Raw genomic sequence first — 17,582 nt, 5'->3', positions numbered from 1 at the left:
GCTACGCTTTGTATCACCGCTTTCCATAAGAGGCACACAGCTGACAACCTCTTACGGAAACTGAGGAACATCATCGCAGAATGGCTTACCCCAATTGAACTCTCCTGGGGATTTGTGACATCGGACAACGCCACCAATATTGTGCGTGCATTACATCTGGGCAAATTCCAGCACGTCCCATGTTTTGCACATACATTGAACTTGGTGGTGCAGAATTATTTAAAAAACGACAGGGGCGTGCAAGAGATGCTGTCGGTGGCCCGAAGAATTGCGGGCCACTTTCTGCCTTCAGCCACCGCATGCCGAAGACTGGAGCACCACCAAACATTCCTGAACCTGCCCTGCCATCATCTGAAGCAAGAGGTGGTAACGAGGTGGAATTCAACCCTCTATATGCTTCAGAGGATGGAGGAGCAGCAAAAGGCCATTCAAGCCTATACATCTGCCCACGATATAGGCAAAGGAGGGGGAATGCACCTGACTCAAGCGCAGTGGAGAATGATTTCAACGTTGTGCAAGGTTCTGCAACCCTTTGAACTTTCCACACGTGAAGTCAGTTCAGACACTGCCAGCCTGAGTCAGGTCATTCCCCTCATCAGGCTTTTGCAGAAGAAGCTGGAGACATTGAAGGAGGAGCTAAAACAGAGCGATTCAACTAGGCATGTGGGACTTGTGGATGGAGCCCTTAATTTGCTTAACCAGGATTCAATCTGTTGAAATCAGAGCACTACATTTTGGCCGCCGTGCTCGATCCTAGATTTAAAACCTACATTGTATCTCTCTTTCCGGCAGACACAAGTCTGCAGAGGTTCAAAGACCTGCTGGTGAGAAAATTGTCAAGTCAAGCGGAACGTGACCCGTCAACAGCTCCTCCTTCACATTCTCCCGCAACTGGGGGTGCGAGGAAAAGGCTAAGAATTCCGAGCCCACCCACTGGCGGTGATGCAGGGCAGTCTGGAGTGAGTGCTGACATCTGGTCCAGACTGAAGGACCTGGCAACGATTACTGACATGTCGTCTACTGTCACTGCATATGATTCTGTCACCTTTGAAAGAATGGTGGAGAAAAAGAGGCAATTTGGAGGCCCTTGCACAAACTGGCTTTATTCTACCTAAGTTGCCCTCCCTCCAGTGTGTACTCCGAAAGAGTGTTTAGTGCGGCCGCTCACCTTGTCAGCAATCGGCGTACAAGGTTACTTCCAGAAAATGTGGAGAAGATGATGATCATCAAAATTAATTATAATCAATTCCTCCGTGGAGACATTCACCAGCAATTGCCTCCAGAAAGTACACAGGGATCTGAGATGGTGGATTCCAGTGGGGACGAATTAATAATCTGTGAGGAGGGGGACGTACACAGTGAAAGGGGTGAGGAATCGGAGGATGATGAGGTGGACATCTTGCCTCTGTAGAGCCAGTTTGTGCAAGGAGAGATTGATTGATTCTTTTTTGGTGGGGGCCCAAACCAACCAGTCATTTCAGTCAGTCGTGTGGCAGTCCCTGTCGCTGAAATGATGGGTTCGTCAATGTTTTTCTTTTCAATCTAAACCCCTGCAGTTTTCTGTAAGCATCTGCTTCGCTATGATGATCAACAAGTCACAAGGGAAAACACTCAGGGCTGGAGGCGTAGATCTTAGGACCAGCTGCTACAAGCATGGCAGAGGTGTCACTATCACTGGTGACACCCAGAGAGGCGGCGAGGGAGATTGTAATGCAGTGCGCGCAGATAAGCAGCGCAATGGTAAAAAGGAGGCATGGTCTCATAGGTAGGGGCGTGGCCTGAATCACCATTTTGTTGCTGCGGGTATCCCGGGGGTTGGGGGCTGTACCCGGGGACTAGTGTGTGAGTGGTGCTGGCTCCTGCACAGTGACAGAAACTGGGTGTTGCACGTAATGTCACAGTGAAACACCCATATTCTGTCACTGAAGAAGAGCCGGCACTTTGGTGTCACCCCACTTGGCGGGTGACACTCGGGTGTGTGCCGCAACCCCGTTGTGATGCCACTGACCCATGGGAAGCTTTACGTGGCTTACCCATGTGTTAGTAGCCCCAAGCATCTTTTGTGTTAGTCCCTGAAGAAAAACTTCAAATATTGTTTACAATTTTGTAATCAATGGCCTAATTCAGTAAGGATTGCAAATTCTGCTAAGTAACAGAATTTGCAATCCTTTGGTTCGCATGCTGGGGCCACCCATCACAGGGCATGGCCACCCAGCATGCCGCCTCCCTTCTTGACCACGCTGAAATTGCAGTCTCAGTGCAGTTCAGCGTGATCATAAAAAATGGGTTAGCCTCCTGTTGGTGCAGACTGTACGTGTGCGCAGGAAGCCGCCACCATTTTTGTGATCGCAACGGCTGCATGTGATGTCATGCAGCCGCTCTGACCACGCCTCCTGTTTCTCCGTTGAAGCCCTGCCCCCGCACCGCTCCATCTCCGACTTTGAAATGGAGTGTTGCTGACCCCCCCCCCCCCCGCACCGATTGACAGTAACAGAAAATGCAGGCGCATGCGTATGCTCTTAGCAATTTTTGCAGTTGGATTGCTTATTGTGATTGCAATCCAACCTGAATCAGGCTCTATTACCTATCACAATGCACTGCAGGTAGTACAAAATGGGGTTAATATAGGAGAAAACCCCCCAGAGCTGTGCTCCTTAACTGTCCCTGGTGGCTAGTGGAGCGGCTGCCCAGTAATCAGTGTCCACGCCAGTGCGCACACGGCCCGCCCCCTACAGCCATGCTGGATCACGGTATAGTGTGGGCACAGAAGCCCCTTACCTCCCTTTCATCAGCGGCCTCGTGATCCCGGAGGGCGGTGTGTGTGTGACTGACCTTAGGAAGAAACCGGAGCCTCCGCTGCAGTGACCCAGCAACCAGGGCACGGGAGTATACTGCGCCGCTGGGAGTGATGGAGCTGCAGTAAAGATGTCTATTAGACCTAGCCTGCTGCAGCCCTTGTACATTCTTATAAAAAAAGTTCTTCTTTTCTTGTCAAAATTAATAGCTAAGTATAGGCTGCCTGAGGCAGCCCCCTGTTAAGTGTCCTGCTACTGAAGGCACCAACTACAAACTTAGCTCCCTGTTCATGGAAGCGAGGTTATAGAGCAGGGGGCGCTGAGCATCTTGGGAACAGTCAAAAGCTTTGAGCCTGTTGGTGCCTCAGATCAAGATCCTACTCTACACCACAATGTGAATCCTTGTGGAGTCCAGTGTACCCCACAGAAGAAATGAATGTGTCACACCCATTGGCAGCAACATTAGAATAGCTGCTGATGGGCACAATTGAGAAAGGAAGGGGGGAAAACATTTGAATCCAGCACATATATGTAATTTGAATATGTAATTTGTACCTTCCTACTTTAAAATGTAATGGATGAACCTCACCCTGTGAGAACTATCTTCATGATCAAGAGATCTCATATGCAAGATAAGTATGTGTTGGCAGAGGCGCTCACTGGGCAGAGATGCTGATCGCATCTCTGGCATGTGCCGGTGCACTGCGGCACCAGCACACACACACACACACACACACACACACACACACACACACACACTTCAGACCTGATCTCCTGTTGTGTGAATATGCACAGCAGAGATCAGGTCTGAATACAGCTGTCAGTAAGGCAGGGATCTGCTGCTGCCAGTGAGGCAGGGATGTGCTGCTGTCAGTGAAGCAGTGATCTGCTGCTGCCAGTGAGGCAGGGATCTGCTGCTGCCAGTGAGGCAGGGATGTGCTGCTATAAGTGAGGCAGGTATGTGCTGCTGTCAATGAGGCAGGGATGTGCTGCTGTCAGTGAAGCAGGGATGTGCTGCTGTCAGCAAGGCAGTGATCTGCTGCCGACTATCTCCCTATCACCCCTGCCTGAGTCACACACTTTCCCTGTCACCCCTGCCCCAGTTACCCACTATCTCCCAGTCACCGCTGCCTCAGTTAACCACTATACCTGCGACCCCTGCCTCAGTCACCCACTATACCAGTCACCCCTGCTTTAGTCACCCACTATCTCTGTCACCCCTGCCTCAGTCAACCACTATCTCCATATCACCCCTACCTCAGTCACCCGCTATCCCTGTCACCTCTGCCTCAGTCACCCACTGTCACCCTATCACCCCTGCCTCAGTCACCCACTATCCCTGTCACCCCTGCCTCAGTCTCCTACTGTCCCTGTCACCCCTGCCACAGTCATCCACTATATCCCTATCACCCCTGCCTTAGTCACTGACTATCTCCCAGTCACCCCGGCCTCAGTCACCCACTATCTCCCAGTCATACATGCTTCAGTCACCCACTATCTCCCAGTCATCCCTGCCTCAGTCACCTACTGACACCAGTGCAGACATTTCTGCTGCGGCCTCTCCACTCTCCAGCGTGAACGTACTGACGACTGAGGAAATCCGCTTCCCAGTTGAGGACTCCGGGAATGAACACTGCCGATATTGCTGGCAGATGACGTTCTACCCAACTGAGGATTTTTGATACTTCCAGCTTTGCCATGCAATTTCGAGTGCCGCCTTGATGATTTGTGTACACTACAGTGCAGTGGTGGGATTCAAATAAATTAACAACCGGTTCTATGTCCTAATGACCATTTTAAGTATACCAAAAGACATACCTAAAGGTAGTTTAATAATTCACGTATTTAATACTCCAATAAGAACAATAAAAGAGGTACACAAAAGTAGATGAAAAGAGGGACTACATACATACCCCCCCAGCCAGTCGCCCTTACCACAGGACAGGTCCTGCACTTGATTCCTCGATGCAGCTGCACGCTGGTGGTAGGTGGTGATAGGTGAGTGACCGCTCCGCTCCTGAAAATGGTGCCTCATAGGAACGGGCATTCCGGAACCAGTGGTGGAGCCCTCTGTCACCCCTGCTTAACCTGAGCTGCCGTCCGCACACCCGCCCCTCCGCACAGACCGCAACAGGGCCTTGTGTCTGTGTAGCACTGCAGAGTTCCTCCGCGCCCGGTCCACCCTCTCTCAGCGTCTGGACATGCTTACTGCGCATGTCAGGACTCCAGGGAGAGGAGGAGTCAGCAGGACAGGGCCGGGCGCAGAGGAACTCTGCAGTGGTACACAAACAATGACGCTCGGCCCTGTTGCGGTCACCGGTCTGTGCTGGCGGGCTGGTGTGCGGGCGGCAGCTCAGGCTAGGATAGAGGGCTTCCGGTGCAAATATATCCCTGGCAGTGCTCATTAGCAAACGGTTCTCAGAACTGTACCTAATATTAGGTATCGGTTCTATGGAACCGGTGCGAACCGGCTGAATCCCACCACTGCTACCGTGGTGTCGTTGTCCGATTGTACTTGAACAGGCCTGTTCTGTACTAGAGGCAGGGCCAGTGTCAATGAATTGAACACTGCCCGCAATTCCAGAATGTTTATCGGGAGGAGAGATTCCTCCCTGGTCCACCGATGGTGAAGGGTCGTTATCACGGCCATGACCTTGGTGAATTTCCGAGGTGCCGTGGCCAAACCAGAAGGCAGGACCTGAAATCCAAAAACTAACCAGGCACAACACTGCTTAGCTTCCAACATCAGATGAGATTGGACATATCCAGTGTGATGCGGCTGTAGATGATGTTTGCTGTTTCTAACTTCTACTTCTAACTACTGGTACATCAATGAATAAGTTTCAAAATATAATGCATCAAGAGAACGGTGTTGGTAGTATAAAACTACCTACAGCACCTGGTATTCCCAGGTGGTCTCACATCCAAGAACAAACCAGGCCTAAAATCAGGTGATATTGGGCATATACAGTGTGGTGTGGCTGTAGATGAGCTTAGTGGTTTCTGTTAGAGTTCTTCTACTTCTAACTACTCGTACATAAATGAGTAAGCAGCCGATTTATTAAACCTGGTGAAATGATAATTTGCATGGTGATAAAGTACCAGCCAATCAGCTCCTAATTGCCATGTCACAGGCTGGGTTTGAAAAATGACAGTTAGGAGCTGACTGGCTGGTACTTTATCACCTTGCACTTTATCAGTTCACCAGGCTTAATAGATCTGCCCCAATGTTTCAAAATGGAATGTATTAAGAGAACGGTGTTAGTATTGTAAAAATACACACAGCTCCTGGTATTTCCTTGTGGTCTCCCATCCAAGTACTAAAACCAGGACCAACACTGCTCAGCTTCCATGATCAGGAGAGATTGGGCAAATCCAGTGTGCTGTGGCTGTAGATGAGCTGGTGGTTTCTGTTACAGCTCTTCTACTTCTAACTTCTGGTACATAAAAGAATACATGTAAAAATTAAATGTACCAAGAAAATGGTGTTGGTAGTTTAAAAACACCTAAAGAATCTGATACTACCAAGCAGTCTCCCATCCATGTATTAACAAAGTCCAATACTGCTTTGCTTCAAAAATCAAATGAGATTGGGCATATCCAGTGTGGTGTGGCTTTAGATAAGCTTTGTGGTTTCTGTTAGAGCTCTTCTACTTCTAACTACTGGTACATTAACGAATATGTATAACAGGCATGTCCAAACTGCGGCCCTCCAGCTGTTGAGAAACTACTCATCCCAGCATGCCCTGACACAGCTTTAGCATTCCCTGACAGCAAAACTGTGTCTGGGCATGCTGGGATATGTAGTTTCACAACAGCTGGAGGGCCGCAGTTTGGACATGCCTGATGTATAAGGTTGTAGTTTATCCAATATGCCTTTACTACCTTACCTTTCAACCCCCCCTCCCTCCCCTCTTCTCCTTATAGCTTCCTTAGTTCTCTCCTCCTCGTGTGTGCGTTATTTGTTTTCTCATACGTCCTAGAGGATGCTGGGGTCACATTAAGAACCATGGGGTATAGACGGGATCCGCAGGAGACATGGGCACTTTAAGACTTTCAAAGGGTGTGAACTGTCTCCTCCCTCTATGCCCCTCCTCCAGACTCCAGTTTTAGTATTGTGCGCAGTGATACTGGATGCACTACAGAGGAGCTCTACTGAGTTTCTCTGAAAAGACTAGTTAGTTTTTTTTATTTTCAGGGAGGCTGCTGGCAACAGTCTCCCTGCTTCGTTGGACTTAGGGGAGAGAAGTATGACCAACTTCTAGTGAGTTCAATGGCTCTGCTTCAGGCTGACAGGACACCATTAGCTCCTGAGGGTGCTGATCGCTGGGTACGCCTAGATGCACACTCCCGCAGCCTGCCGTCACCCCCTTACAGAGCCAGAAGACAGGTGAGTAGCAGAAGAACAGAAGACTTCTTCTTCAGTGACGGCATTCTGAGGTACCGAGCAGCGAGCGGAACGCTGCGCGCCATGCTCACACACAAACACAGGCACTGCAGGGTGCAGGGCACGGGGGGGGGGGCACCCTGGGCAGCATAAATTCCTCACAAGAGGCTGGAAAAAGTGGACATTAGTGCCTGGGCACTGTCCTTACCCCAATAGCGTAATTAATTATTTCTGAGCGGGACAGATACGCGCCATTACAGCGGCGGGGCTTCTTCCTCACCTCACCAGAACATCTTTAGAGCATTACAAGTCTATCACTATAGAGTTTATTATTTCCCAGACTGTGTACTTTTGGCGCTGGATTGTGAGCTGAAAAATCCTCTGTGTCCCTCTGACAGATTTACTGACGGTCTGTCCCCCATAAGCCGGTGTGTCTGTGGGTACTTGGTATATGTGTGTCAACATGTCGGTGGCTGAATGTTTTTCCCAAGAGGAAACTATATTAGGAATGCAGACATATGATGGTGGCCCTGTTGGCACCACCAATAACTGACTGGGTAAATGTTTCAGTAATATCAGAGTAAGGTTGGATAAATCTGTGTCCCAGACACAGACGTAGAGAATAGATGTGATATTCATGGCTATGTTTCTTTTCCCTCAGGCCCCGCTGGGTCGCAAAAATGTTATTTTGCCCAGTTACTACACACTGATACTGACACGGATACTGATACTTATGTCGACCATAATGTTTCCTGATTAGATCCAATATTGGCAAGGAGCATTCAGTACATGATTGTGGATATTAAGGACATATTAAAATCACTGAAGACCCTGCTGTTCCTGACAAAGGGGTCTATATGTATGTATATATAGATATATAATGAAAGCTGATGTAACGTTCCTCCATCTCTGTTTGAGAAAGTCTGGGCCAGCTCGACAAGATGGTTTCAAATCCCCAAAAGGATTCTGGTTGTTTATTCATTTCCCGCCGCGGACAGAATAAAGTGGGAGTCACCCCCTGTTCTGCACGGGGCCCTGTCACAAATCCAGCGGATCGTATGCAGGAAGCTACATTATTTCTAGTTATGTAACCACGGGTACATTACTTAGACCTGCCATTACATGTGCATGGGTGAGTAGTAGTATTCAAGAATTGGTCGAATACCTTGTCATCCGATATAGATACCCTGGAGAGATGGGATACTCCTTACGTTGTATCATATCAAGGACACTGCAGCATACTTACATGAGACTGCAAGGGATATAGGACTCTTGAGTTCACGGGCCAATTTCATGGCAGTGTCGGATAGGAGGGCATTGTGGATTCACCAAGAGAATGCTGATGCTGACTCCAAGAAGAAAGGGAGTCTCTTCCCTATGAAGGTGAAGCCTTGTTTGGTGACTGCCTAGTTAATTTGATCTCGGCAGCTCCCGCAGGTAAGTCAACCTTCTTGCCCTATGTTCCCTCCCAACGGATGAAGACGCATCATTCTCTGATGCAGTCATTTCGGCCCAATAGATATGCAAAAAGTTAAGATTCCCCTTTCTTTGCAGGTAGAGGAAGGAGAAGAGAGAAGAGGTCTGCATCCTCTTCAAGATCGCAGGAGCAGAGATCATCCTCTGCTTCTGCCAAATCCACTGCATGACGCTGGGGCTCTCTTGCAGGAGCCCGCACCAGTGGGGGCACGTCTAAAACTCTTCAGTCAGTTCTGGATTCATTCGGACATGGACTCGTGTGTTTTACAAATAGTGTCCCAAGGGTACAAACTGGGGTTTCAAGATGTTCCCCCTCACCGATTGTTCAAACATTAAGTTACTGTGCTATTCCTGGGTTATATAGCGCTGGGGTATGTGCTGGCATACTCTCTCTCTGTCTCTCCAAAGGGCCTTGTGGGGAAAATGTCTTCAGTATTGGCAAGGAAAAGCTGTCTTGTACCTTTGCATTTTTCTCCCAAACGAAGGACACTAGAAAGAAAATTTTAAAGCCTCCTGTTAGGCCATCATCTACACGACATAGCCCTGAATTTTCCAATGCGTAGCTCTTTGCAAAAGAGAGATATTGGCAAGGAAAAGCTGTCTTGTACCTTTGCATTTTTCTCCCAAACGAAGGACACTAGAAAGAAAATTTTAAAGCCTCCTGTTAGGCCATCATCTACACGACATAGCCCTGAATTTTCCAATGCGCAGCTCTTTGCAAAAGAGAGATATTGGCAAGGAAAAGCTGTCTTGTACCATTGCATTTTTCTCCCAAACGAAGGACACTAGAAAGAAAATTTTAAAGCCTCCTGTTAGGCCATCATCTACACGACATAGCCCTGAATTTTCCAATGCGCAGCTCTTTGCAAAAGAGAGATATTGGCAAGGAAAAGCTGTCTTGTACCTTTGCATTTTTCTCCCAAACGAAGGACACTAGAAAGAAAATTTTAAAGCCTCCTGTTAGGCCATCATCTACACGACATAGCCCTGAATTTTCCAATGCGCAGCTCTTTGCAAAAGAGAGATATTGGCAAGGAAAAGCTGTCTTGTACCATTGCATTTTTCTCCCAAACGAAGGACACTAGAAAGAAAATTTTAAAGCCTCCTGTTAGGCCATCATCTACACGACATAGCCCTAAATTTTCCAATGCATAGCTCTTTGCAAAAGAGAGATATTGGCAAGGAAAAGCTGTCTTGTACCTTTGCATTTTTCTCCCAAACGAAGGACACTAGAACGAAAATTTTAAAGCCTCCTGTTAGGCCATCATCTACACGACATAGCCCTGAATTTTCCAATGCGCAGCTCTTTGCAAAAGAGAGATATTGGCAAGGAAAAGCTGTCTTGTACCTTTGCATTTTTCTCCCAAACGAAGGTCACTAGAAAGAAAATTTTAAAGCCTCCTGTTAGGCCATCATCTACACGACATAGCCCTGAATTTTCCAATGCGTAGCTCTTTGCAAAAGAGAGATATTGGCAAGGAAAAGCTGTCTTGTACCTTTGCATTTTTCTCCCAAACGAAGGACACTAGAAAGAAAATTTTAAAGCCTCCTGTTAGGCCATCATCTACACGACATAGCCCTGAATTTTCCAATGCGCAGCTCTTTGCAAAAGAGAGATATTGGCAAGGAAAAGCTGTCTTGTACCATTGCATTTTTCTCCCAAACGAAGGACACTAGAAAGAACATTTTAAAGCCTCCTGTTAGGCCATCATCTACACGACATAGCCCTGAATTTTCCAATGCGCAGCTCTTTGCAAAAGAGAGATATTGGCAAGGAAAAGCTGTCTTGTACCTTTGCATTTTTCTCCCAAACGAAGGTCACTAGAAAGAAAATTTTAAAGCCTCCTGTTAGGCCATCATCTACACGACATAGCCCTGAATTTTCCAATGCGTAGCTCTTTGCAAAAGAGAGATATTGGCAAGGAAAAGCTGTCTTGTACCTTTGCATTTTTCTCCCAAACGAAGGACACTAGAAAGAAAATTTTAAAGCCTCCTGTTAGGCCATCATCTACACGACATAGCCCTGAATTTTCCAATACTTGACTGCATAATTTGTGTTTCCCCTGGTCGGCTCTCATATAATTCAGATCTCTTTGTCTCAGGTCTCTCTCCAGCCTAGTTTGCTGTCTGTTTCCACTTCCCTTTTCTTGAGCCGCTCCCTTCTATGCCCTTGCGCACTATCCTGACTTCTCCCGTCTGCTTACTTTGTGCCTTCCAACGCACAATGCGAACTACAGGTAGTGCTGCAGGGCCCACACCCTTTTATTTGCCTTACAGAGCAGCTCTGGAGCTGTTACAGTGCCCAGCTGCTGCAAGAAATCATCTTGAATGCTTCAGGGGCTGGGGCATAGCCAACATGAGCCCCACACCGAATGAGGGTGCAGGTGTTTAATGCGAACTAGGGGTCATCCAAGCGCCGCAAAAGGCCGCCATGCCCTGCACGCCCCTTTTCTCTTTTCATATGCAGATGAGGGTTGAAGCCAACTTTGACCCACTGCTTGGATGACATCACCATATGCAAATCCATCTGCTGCAGGCCTTCCCCCAGGAATGCTTGTACTAGTTGTTGCATTTGGTTTGTTGTTTGGGGGTGCTTCAGTATTAGGCAGCCTTCTGCCCTCCCATGTTCATCTGAAAATATGTGTTCTCCCTGCAGTTGTTGTCCCCAGATGAGAGTTCCCTTGTGCTGCCTCAGTTGAATCTCCTTTACTTGACAGAGATGTGCCTGAGCAGCGGCCCTCCCCAGCCCTATCCCAAATCATACTTATTTTGCATAGGAGATACCATGGTCATGAAGATTGTTCTCCCAGGGTGAGGTTCATTCATTGCATTCTGGGTATGCTGACCCCTGTGATTTCCCCAAATGTGGGAAACTCGACTGCATTATTTGTGGTAGAGGGGGACTGTGTTTGTGCTTTCCTCTGGTCAGCTCTGGTAAAAGTCAGATTTCTTTGTCTCAGATCTTCCTCTAGCCTTGTTCCTCTTTCAAGAGTTCCCTTGTGCTGCCTCAGTTGGATCTCCTTCACTTGACAGGGGGGTGCCCGAGCAGCGACCCTCCCCAGCTCTAGCCCAACTCCTACTTACCTGCCAGGTGAGATACTATGATCATGAAGGTGCTTCTCCCAGGGCAAGGCTCACCCATTGCACTCTGGGTGTGCTGCTCCTGCAATTTCCCCAAATGTGGGACACTTGACTGCATAATTTGTGTTTCCCCTGGTCGGCTCTCGTATAATTCAGATCTCTTTGTCTCAGGTCTCTCTCCAGCCTAGTTTGCTGTCTGTTTCCACTTCTCTTTTCTTGAGCCGCTCCCTTCTATGCCCTTGCGCACTATCCTGACTTCTCCCGTCTGCTTACTTTGTGCCTTCCAATGCACAATGCAAACTACAGGTAGTGCTGCAGGGCCCACACCCTTTTACTTGCCTTACAGAGCAGCTCTGGAGCTGTTACAGTGCCCAGCTGCTGTAAGAAATCAGCGTGAATGCTTCAGGGGCTGGGGCATAGCCAACATGAGCCCCACACCGAAGGAGGGTGGAGGTGTTTAATGCGAACTAGGGGTCATCCAAGCGCCGCAAAAGGCCGCCATGCCCTGCACGCCCCTTTTCTCTTTTTTGATATGCAGACGAGGGTTGAAGCCAACTTTGACCCACTGCTTGGATGGCATTACCATATGCAAATCAATCTGCTGCAGGCCTTCCCCCAGGAATGCTTGCACTAGTTGTTGCATTTGGTTTGTTGTTTGGGGGTGCTTCAGTATTAGGCAGCCTTCTGCCCTCCCATGTTCATCTGAAAATATGTGTTCTCCCTGCAGTTGTTGTCCCCAGATGAGAGTTCCCTTGTGCTGCCTCAGTTGAATCTCCTTTACTTGACAGAGATGTGCCTGAGCAGCGGCCCTCCCCAGCCCTATCCCAAATCATACTTATTTTGCATAGGAGATACCATGGTCATGAAGATTGTTCTCCCAGGGTGAGGTTCATTCATTGCATTCTGGGTATGCTGACCCCTGTGATTTCCCCAAATGTGGGAAACTCGACTGCATTATTTGTGGTAGTGGGGGACTGTGTTTGTGCTTTCTTCTGGTCAACTCTGGTAAAAGTCAGATTTCTTTGTCTCAGATCTTCCTCTAGCCTTGTTCTTCTTTCGAGAGTTCCCTTGTGCTGCCTCAGTTGGATCTCCTTCACTTGACAGGGGGGTGCACGAGCAGCGACCCTCCCCAGCTCTAGCCCAACTCCTATTTACCTGCCAGGTGAGATACTATGATCAGGAAGGTGCTTCTCCCAGGGCAAGGCTCACCCATTGCACTTTGGGTGTGCTGCTCCTGCGATTTCCCCAAATGTGGGACACTTGACTGCATAATTTGTGTTTCCTCTGGTCGGCTCTCATATAATTCAGATCTCTTTGTCTCAGGTCTTTCTCCAGCCTAGTTTGCTGTCTGTTTCCACTTCTCTTTTCTTGAGCCGCTCCCTTCTATGCCCTTGCGCACTATCCTGACCTCTCCCGTCTGCTTACTTTGTGCCTTCCAACGCACAATGCATACTACAGGTAGTGCTGCAGGGCCCACACCCTTTTACATGCTTTACAGAGCAGCTCTGGAGCTGTTACAGTGCCCAGCTGCTGCAAGAAATCATCTTGAATGCTTCAGGGGCTGGGGCATAGCCAACATGAGCCCCACACCGAAGGATGGTGGAGATGTTTAATGCGAATTAGGGGTCATCCAAGCGCCACAAAAGGACGCCATGCCCTGCACATCCCTTTTTTCTTTTCATATGCAGACGAGGGTTGAAGCCAACTTTGACCCACTGCTTGGATGACATCACCATATGCAAATCCATCTGCTGCAGGCCTTCCCCCAGGAATGCTTGCACTAGTTGTTGCATTTGGTTTGTTGTTTGGGGGTGCTTCAGTATTAGGCAGCCTTCTGCCCTCCCATGTTCATCTGAAAATATGTGTTCTCCCTGCAGTTGTTGTCCCCAGATGAGAGTTCCCTTGTGCTGCCTCAGTTGAATCTCCTTTACTTGACAGAGATGTGCCTGAGCAGCGGCCCTCCCCAGCCCTATCCCAAATCATACTTATTTTGCATAGGAGATACCATGGTCATGAAGATTGTTCTCCCAGGGTGAGGTTCATTCATTGCATTCTGGGTATGCTGACCCCTGTGATTTCACCAAATGTGGGAAACTCAACTGCATTATTTGTGGTAGTGGGGGACTGTGTTTGTGCTTTCTTCTGGTCAACTCTGGTAAAAATCAGATTTCTTTGTCTCAGATCTTCCTCTAGCCTTGTTCCTCTTTCGAGAGTTCCCTTGTGCTGCCTCAGTTGGATCTCCTTCACTTGACAGGGGGGTACCCGAGCAGCGACCCTTCGCAGCTCTAGCCCAACTCCTACTTACCTGCCAGGTGAGATACTATGATCATGTAGGTGCTTCTCCCAGGGCAAGGCTCACCCATTGCACTCTGGGTGTGCTGCCCCTGTGATTTCCCCAAATGTGGGAAACTTGACTGCATAATTTGTGTTTCCCCTGGTCGGCTCTCGTATAATTCAGATCTCTTTGTCTCAGGTCTCTCTCCAGCCTAGTTTGCTGTCTGTTTCCACTTCTCTTTTCTTGAGCCGCTCCCTTCTATGCCCTTGCGCACTATCCTGACATCTCCCGTCTGCTTACTTGTGCCTTCCAACGCACAATGCATACTACAGGTAGTGCTGCAGGGCCCACACCCTTTTACATGCCTTACAGAACAGCTCTGGAGCTGTTACAGTGCCCAGCTGCTGCAAGAAATCATCTTGAATGCTTCAGGGGCTGGGGCATAGCCAACATGAGACCCACACCGAAGGAGGGTGGAGATGTTTAATGTGAATTAGGGGTCATCCAAGCGCCACAAAAGGACGCCATGCCCTGCACATCCCTTTTTTCTTTTCATATGCAGACGAGGGTTGAAGCCAACTTTGACCCACTGCTTGGATGACATCACCATATGCAAATCCATCTGCTGTAGGCCTTCCCCCAGGAATGCTTGTACTAGTTGTTGCATTTGGTTTGTTGTTTGGGGGTGCTTCAGTATTAGGCAGCCTTCTGCCCTCCCATGTTCATCTGAAAATATGTGTTCTCCCAGCAGTTGTTGTCCCCAGATGAGAGTTCCCTTGTGCTGCCTCAGTTGAATCTCCTTTACTTGACAGAGATGTGCCTGAGCAGCGGCCCTCCCCAGCTCTATCCCAAATCATACTTATTTTGCATAGGAGATACCATGGTCATGAAGATTGTTCTCCCAGGGTGAGGTTCATTCATTGCATTCTGGGTATGCTGACTCCTATGATTTCCCCAAATGTGGGAAACTCGACTGCATTATTTGTGGTAGTGGGGGACTGTGTTTGTGCTTTCCTCTGGTCAGCTCTGGTAAAAGTCAGATTTATTTGTCTCAGATCTTCCTCTAGCCTTGTTCTTCTTTCGAGAGTTCCCTTGTGCTGCCTCAGTTGGATCTCCTTCACTTGACAGGGGGGTGCCCGAGCATCGACCCTCCCCAGCTCAAGCCCAACTCCTACTTACCTGCCAGGTGAGATACTATGATCATGAAGGTGCTTCTCCCAGGGCAAGGCTCACCCATTGCACTCTGGGTGTGCTGCTCCTGCGATTTCCCCAAATGTGGGAAACTTGACTGCATAATTTGTGTTTCCCCTGGTCAGCTCTCGTATAATTCAGATCTCTTTGTCTCAGGTCTCTCTCCAGCCTAGTTTGCTGTCTGTTTCAACTTCTCTTTTCTTGAGCCGCTCCCTTCTATGCCCTTGCGCACTATCTTGACTTCTCCCATCTGCTTATACTGACAAAGGCTAATAAGCATTCATCTAAAACGTTTCCTAGAAAAACTTTAAAAAGTCAATAATCTGGAGAGTTTTTGTAAGATGTTTCTTCCATCAACCAACGAAGAAACACATTGGTACTTTCCCACGATGAGTGAGTGCTTCAGGATCTCTTGCACTTACATGTGCAGCAGAGTACTGCAATGGAAGCATGCTGGGCCGATAACCCAGAGGTAGGCAGATTGAAACTATCCTCTGCTATATGCATTTTTTTTTAATTAAAGTAATCCAAAATTGGGATTGATATTTTGGCTCTTTTATTTTTACTTAAAGTACAATAACTTTTACCATTTTAATTTGTTTAATAGTATATTGACAGTATTGTTTTCTTTCAAAAATCCACTTAATTTTCTTTACCCTATTATTAAAATGGTAATTGACAAAAACAAACTACATTGTCACCAGAAGAGCAATACAAAATGTACAAGTGATATATTAAAATCATCTTTCCAGCTTGAATTTCAATGATGCATTGGGGCAACGATTTTGTGAGAAACATCTTCACCCTTAAATAAAGATTTTCTTAATTCCTTACCTGTGTGCTAATTAGATATCACCTTGTTTTCACATTAAACAGACTTCCACATGAGAAAGCAGCAAGGATGCAGTGGCGTTAATGTTTCCTGGTGTCAACCTGTATTATTTCAGTAGATATTGAAATGACGATGCATCTTGCTGCCTTTCCAATGAAGCAAGTTTAATTTAGTAATAGGTGAAAAACCACCTCCTTCGTTTGGGAGAAAAATGCAAAATAAGTATGATTTGGGATAGAGCTGGGGAGGGCCGCTGCTCAGGCACATCTCTGTCAAGTAAAGGAGATTCAACTGAGGCAGCACAAGGGAACTCTCATCTGGGGACAACAACTGCTGGGAGAACACATATTTTCAGATGAACATGGGAGGGCAGAAGGCTGCCTAATACTGAAGCACCCCCAAACAACAAACCAAATGCAACAACTAGTACAAGCATTCCTGGGGGAAGGCCTACAGCAGATGGATTTGCATATGGTGATGTCATCAAAGCAGTGGGTCAAAGTTGGCTTCAACCCTCGTCTGCATATGAAAAGAAAAAAGGGATGTGCAGGGCATGGCGTCCTTTTGTGGCGCTTGGATGACCCCTAATTCACATTAAACATCTCCACCCTCCTTCGGTGTGGGTCTCATGTTGGCTATGCCCCAGCCCCTGAAGCATTCAAGATGATTTCTTGCAGCAGCTGGGCACTGTAACAGCTCCAGAGCTGTTCTGTAAGGCATGTAAAAGGGTGTGGGCCCTGCAGCACTACCTGTAGTATGCATTGTGCGTTGGAAGGCACAAGTAAGCAGACGGGAGATGTCAGGATAGTGCGCAAGGGCATAGAAGGGAGCGGCTCAAGAAAAGAGAAGTGGAAACAGACAGCAAACTAGGCTGGAGAGAGACCTGAGACAAAGAGATCTGAATTATACGAGAGCCGACCAGGGGAAACACAAATTATGCAGTCAAGTTTCCCACATTTGGGGAAATCACAGGGGCAGCACACCCAGAGTGCAATGGGTGAGCCTTGCCCTGGGAGAAGCACCTACATGATCATAGTATCTCACCTGGCAGGTAAGTAGGAGTTGGGCTAGAGCTGCGAAGGGTCGCTGCTCGGGTACCCCCCTGTCAAGTGAAGGAGATCCAACTGAGGCAGCACAAGGGAACTCTCGAAAGAGGAACAAGGCTAGAGGAAGATCTGAGACAAAGAAATCTGATTTTTACCAGAGTTGACCAGAAGAAAGCACAAACACAGTCCCCCACTACCACAAATAATGCAGTTGAGTTTCCCACATTTGGTGAAATCACAGGGGTCAGCATACCCAGAATGCAATGAATGAACCTCACCCTGGGAGAACAATCTTCATGACCATGGTATCTCCTATGCAAAATAAGTATGATTTGGGATAGGGCTGGGGAGGGCCGCTGCTCAGGCACATCTCTGTCAAGTAAAGGAGATTCAACTGAGGCAGCACAAGGGAACTCTCATCTGGGGACAACAACTGCAGGGAGAACACATATTTTCAGATGAACATGGGAGGGCAGAAGGCTGCCTAATACTGAAGCAC

General features: G+C 47.9%; 10 non-coding genes across 10 annotated transcripts; 8 read left to right on the top strand and 2 right to left on the bottom strand.

Annotated features, from left to right (window-relative positions):
- The first annotated feature begins 11,418 nt into the window (after nucleotides 1-11,418).
- LOC135012508 (U1 spliceosomal RNA) lies at nucleotides 11,419-11,582 on the top strand. Its single transcript, XR_010211453.1, has one exon. It is a non-coding gene; the product is annotated as a U1 spliceosomal RNA (small nuclear RNA).
- Nucleotides 11,583-11,734: 152 nt separating this feature from the next.
- On the top strand, nucleotides 11,735-11,897 carry LOC135012515 (U1 spliceosomal RNA). The gene has a single exon (XR_010211460.1). It is a non-coding gene; the product is annotated as a U1 spliceosomal RNA (small nuclear RNA).
- Nucleotides 11,898-12,570: 673 nt separating this feature from the next.
- LOC135012510 (U1 spliceosomal RNA) lies at nucleotides 12,571-12,734 on the top strand. The gene has a single exon (XR_010211454.1). It is a non-coding gene; the product is annotated as a U1 spliceosomal RNA (small nuclear RNA).
- Nucleotides 12,735-12,886: 152 nt separating this feature from the next.
- LOC135012516 (U1 spliceosomal RNA) lies at nucleotides 12,887-13,049 on the top strand. Its single transcript, XR_010211461.1, has one exon. It is a non-coding gene; the product is annotated as a U1 spliceosomal RNA (small nuclear RNA).
- Nucleotides 13,050-13,720: 671 nt separating this feature from the next.
- LOC135012513 (U1 spliceosomal RNA) lies at nucleotides 13,721-13,884 on the top strand. Its single transcript, XR_010211457.1, has one exon. It is a non-coding gene; the product is annotated as a U1 spliceosomal RNA (small nuclear RNA).
- A 152-nt stretch (nucleotides 13,885-14,036) lies between these two features.
- On the top strand, nucleotides 14,037-14,199 carry LOC135012518 (U1 spliceosomal RNA). The gene has a single exon (XR_010211463.1). It is a non-coding gene; the product is annotated as a U1 spliceosomal RNA (small nuclear RNA).
- Nucleotides 14,200-14,869: 670 nt separating this feature from the next.
- Nucleotides 14,870-15,033, top strand: LOC135012511 (U1 spliceosomal RNA). The gene has a single exon (XR_010211455.1). It is a non-coding gene; the product is annotated as a U1 spliceosomal RNA (small nuclear RNA).
- A 152-nt stretch (nucleotides 15,034-15,185) lies between these two features.
- LOC135012514 (U1 spliceosomal RNA) lies at nucleotides 15,186-15,348 on the top strand. The gene has a single exon (XR_010211459.1). It is a non-coding gene; the product is annotated as a U1 spliceosomal RNA (small nuclear RNA).
- Nucleotides 15,349-16,933: 1,585 nt separating this feature from the next.
- Nucleotides 16,934-17,096, bottom strand: LOC135012517 (U1 spliceosomal RNA). The gene has a single exon (XR_010211462.1). It is a non-coding gene; the product is annotated as a U1 spliceosomal RNA (small nuclear RNA).
- A 152-nt stretch (nucleotides 17,097-17,248) lies between these two features.
- LOC135012512 (U1 spliceosomal RNA) lies at nucleotides 17,249-17,412 on the bottom strand. The gene has a single exon (XR_010211456.1). It is a non-coding gene; the product is annotated as a U1 spliceosomal RNA (small nuclear RNA).
- Between the last annotated feature and the right edge of the window lie 170 nt (nucleotides 17,413-17,582).

Source organism: Pseudophryne corroboree, unplaced genomic scaffold, assembly GCF_028390025.1.
Source record: "Pseudophryne corroboree isolate aPseCor3 unplaced genomic scaffold, aPseCor3.hap2 scaffold_2534, whole genome shotgun sequence".
Lineage (NCBI taxonomy): Eukaryota > Metazoa > Chordata > Amphibia > Anura > Myobatrachidae > Pseudophryne > Pseudophryne corroboree.
Note: the sequence above shows the minus strand (reverse complement) of the source record. Positions and strands in the feature narration are given on the sequence as shown.